This window comes from Juglans microcarpa x Juglans regia, chromosome 8D (assembly GCF_004785595.1).
Source record: "Juglans microcarpa x Juglans regia isolate MS1-56 chromosome 8D, Jm3101_v1.0, whole genome shotgun sequence".
NCBI classification, from domain to species: Eukaryota; Viridiplantae; Streptophyta; class Magnoliopsida; order Fagales; family Juglandaceae; genus Juglans; species Juglans microcarpa x Juglans regia.
In genome coordinates, this window is record NC_054608.1 from 23,449,118 (window position 1) to 23,453,698 (window position 4,581).

Genomic DNA, 4,581 nt, shown 5'->3' on the forward strand with positions numbered 1-4,581 from the left:
GAGGAGAAAATTCTAACAAGAGAGAATGCAGTTCGGAAGAGGAAGCGTGATTTATTATTGCGCAAGTATGAAGTTCAGGAAAAAAAAAACTATTTGGGAGAGAGAATTCTCTTCACAAGCAAAAGGATAAAATTTAAAAGCGGATTGTAAAGAATAGATGTGCAAGTATATTATTGTGTATGTATTGTGTGTTATCTATTATAATAGTTTTTTATTGGTTTGGACTATAGATGTATTGTGTTATTGTTAATTGTAAATGGATGGTTTCGACTACGTTTCTGACGGATATTACTAATTTGATTATGTGGTTATGGTCCATTAATATTCTTCATTTTCTAGTAACACCTGTATATAGGATTTTATTGGAACAAGGTGGTCCATAGTCACTGGTTCCATCTTGTATGATTACAATTTCTTAAGCTCTTATTGGTTATGTCAAATTGAAATGCCATAATGTATACACACCTATCTCAATTAGACGTAAAAAAAAAATTGAAAGTAACTCATAATATCATCAGTAGAGATGCTATCTAATTACACTGCAATAACCACCTCTAGCATAGAAATGAGCTACTGCTTCCAGCTCAGTGCTAGCTGATGCTGCAATATCCTTTTAATGTACATCAGTTTATTTGCGGTATTCTTTGTGATGTTGTGGTCAACAAAAATATCATCATTTATGGTCCTTATTTTCTGCTATATTCATACGAGCGTAATAAAATATGGAGGTGCACCACAAACCTGTCTACTTACAAATGCAAACAAGCAAAATAAATTAACCCAACATATATACACACCCAACTGCTACACCAAGAATATCATATTGCACCCAAAACCAAAACAAATTCAATCAACTAGTTAGCTAGAATACATTATTTATTTGCCAAAAGCATGGTACAATTATCTATTGAGAATGGGATTGAAGTGGCACAACAAGGTGACATTGTCAATATGATTTTAAATCCTAAATGAACTCAACAAACCCCCAGAATATTATAAAACACAATAGAAGTCAATGAAATTGATGTGTGCTCAGTTCTTTAAACTACATATTACAAATCACAACAAGCCATCATTTGTTGTGTTACATTCCTTACAACAAATTATACGCTTTACATTAAAGAGTCTCGCACCCATAGCATCTTTCATCACAAAGCCTCATAGCCACAACAATAAACTGAGTTACAACCGCAGCCTCACTTCCTCATTGCCCAGTGGCGTTGGTATTGTGACAGTACTACACTACGTTCCAATAATATCGTCGCCCAAGTTAAGCTTCCAAGATCTCACCATGCTGTGATTCATCATCAAATATTTAAAAAGGTTGACAATTAAACAGTTAAATAAATATGGAGGAAAACAACATCCCTAAGATAAGTTGTCCAGAATTTTTTTCATAACATTTTAATTTATTAAAAAAAAGATAAATGATTTGGTTGCAACAGTTTCAAGCTTCTACCCCTTATCAGGGACTGAATTCCACCGAACTGTGTAAATTAATACTAATACTTTTTTTAAGAAGACAAAGCCTCATAAGTTCTATTGAAATAATACTAATAGTAAGTTTTATTAAAGGGGCTGGTATGAATAAATATTTGTTATTAGAATGAAAGTTCATTAAATTTCCTTGGGATTATGCTTATTTTATCCACCAGTGGGTATTATACTTGAAACCTATCTCTTATGTTGGCATATGAGATATTATCTCAGCTTGGATATTGTGGTTGAACTATTTTTTAGATAAGTATCTTTCATGTCCTGTTCCAAAGCTCCTATTGTTAGCAGGAACAGATAGACTGGACAAGATCTCTACTTTTAACTTGGTTTATGAATTTACTGAATTTTAACAGGACAATCATACATTGTAATGCATAGTTATGACACTTTCCTTCAATCAAAAGAAGGAAAGAACAAAAGGCGGAGGGGTGGGGGATTTTTCTCTTTGATTGTACATGACACAGTCACAAATCTAACTGATGAACGGTACGATGACTAGCATGAAGCTGAATATCTTATGTGCTGAGTACACCGCAATTAGCCCAAAACACGGGTTTCGATGCTTTCAATAATAGCTGCAAACATGATCTAGATGATACTTTAAAGACAGGTCCCATGTTTAAATTGTACCAGCCTTTGTTTAATTGCCATTAATGGCTTCAAATGGATCACCTTCAAGATCCATATAAGATTACAGTATAACCTCTATGTTAGGACTAAAACTATGGTAGTATAGGTGATAGCCATACCAAAATGATGAATCAAAGAGAATCTGCCCTGATCCAATTCAAACAATTGAGCATGTACGATATTTCACTTAACCATGAGAAACAACCCCCACCCACCTCTGATAGCTTCATTGAAAGCAACGAAAACAACCCCCACCCGCCATCCATCTCTGGTAATAATAAAAAAACCCTAGGATCTTTGTTGCTAATCCAAATCGGTCAGTAACCTCCAGCTTCCAAATTGCAGAGGAAAAAAAAATCCAATCTTTCTATATAGAGGTACGAAAGAAATACATTACTTTGTATTTGAGGAAAACCCAAACAAAGAAGACAAAGTTGAGCCATATAAAATCTGCCATGTTCACGATATATAAGAACTCAACCATGTACAAACAAACACAACCACATCCAAGAAAGAAGAGAAAACTTGTAAAATAAGTGTAAAAATAACCCAGCCATGTACATCGAGAGAGAGAAAACCTGGGTATGACTTTGTTCTGTCGGTTGTCTTCGTCGACAGTGCCAAACGATGCCGGACATAGTCTAAGTTTGAAAAATGTGACCTGAACGCCGCGAGTGAAGGCAAGCGGAGGGAGAACGCAGGGGAGGGGAAAAATTCGAAATGGGAGATGATTTGAGATAGAGATCAGGTAAAAGCCGTAAAATGTGTGTTTCACTTTTAGGAGAAGAAAAGAATAAGAAAAAAGCCATGTCATCCATGGGTGTGTGGTGTTGGAGAAGAACGGCAAATGAGTAGAATAACTTTGAGGAAAAGTATCATTTTGATTTTGTTTTTTCAAACGTGTTTTTCCGGATAATCTAAAATTTAGTTCAAATTTTAAAAATACAATCAATGGACGAAAATGCCTATACAACTTTCAGATAATTACAACTTTTTAAACTTTTATAGATATGGTCATAATCTTTAAAAAAAAAAACAAATTATCGTCATTTCTACCTTAGAAATCACTTTTTTAATTTGTTTGCAAACAAATATGACATGTCTGAAAGTACTTCACATATAAGGTTACCAAAGTGCAAATAACTTTTTAATCGTAGAATTTATTACTTAAACTATAAGTTATAAGCCCTAAACCTATATGCTATATTTCTCACCGTAATCTCAAACATGCACTAAAGCCTAGCGACTTTAAATTTTTGTGGACAATGATTTTGAATGAACTACAAAGTAAAATATTTTAAAAATTCTGTTGTTTTAGAGCCATATTAACATACCACACAACATAAACACAATTATTGACACTGGGACAGAATAATAGATTATTCTGATAGCTAGTTAAATAACGGAAGTTAGAGATTGAGATTGAAAAAATTGCAAACAAAGAGAAACACTAAGATTAGGATTTTATTATAAAATAACTTGAATGTCCTTCTGAAGCTCACAAGCCGGGCTTAAATAGTTAATGAAAAATGACAAAATTGTAATTAAGGCCAAAGAATATAATATAGAATAAGATAATTACGGTTAAAATCTAGCCTAAGAATTCATAATAAAATTGTTACTAAAAATAAATATTATCATAAAAGAAAATTAACCGAAAATGAAATAATTAACTAAAATTGACGACTTGGAAGGAAAAATTGTTGATTTTGGATTCGACAATAGAGCTTTCCGGATTGGGGTCATATGCATGATTTTGACACTTGTAGTCAAAGTTATGGATAAAATGCTGACACCACCACTTCACCTCGTCCAACCTAGAAATAAGTCATTCCTTGTCCAAATATGGGGAATACCTCTTCTCGCCCACATCTGCTGCTTCTCGCCCAAATCCAAGCAATATTTATCTCTTCCCACCAATTTTGAGCTGGTCTACCTCGCAAGATAGTCTAGTGCCTTTGACATCGCATCTGTCAATTGAGCCTCATCATTGGGCCAGGATCCTCCTGCATCAATTATACAGTCCTTATTTGAAACTCCAGGCTAAAAAAACGATCATATAGACAGACGACCATGTATATGCTAAGGGTAAATGACAGCAAAAGCTTATACGACAAAACTACCAAAACACAGCAAGGTAGATACATCAATATCATCCTCTTCATCGATCAGTAACCTAATCCCATTTATAGAATCTCTCCTTGGTGCAAAATATATCACTCAGCTATCACAAGTCTTGGCCATATCATCAAAAATATTTACAAGCAAGATTACTACATCATGGCAAGGACGCAAATCTGGCAATAAAATATCCAGAGGCACAACTCAAAGAGTGAATATCACTCCAAATTAGAAAGCAATTGCCTTCAAAACCGATCAAACCATCCTAAATGTGTATCCCACAAAATATTAGTGGTACAGAATCAAGTAACATTGGGATCTTTTTAGAGCATT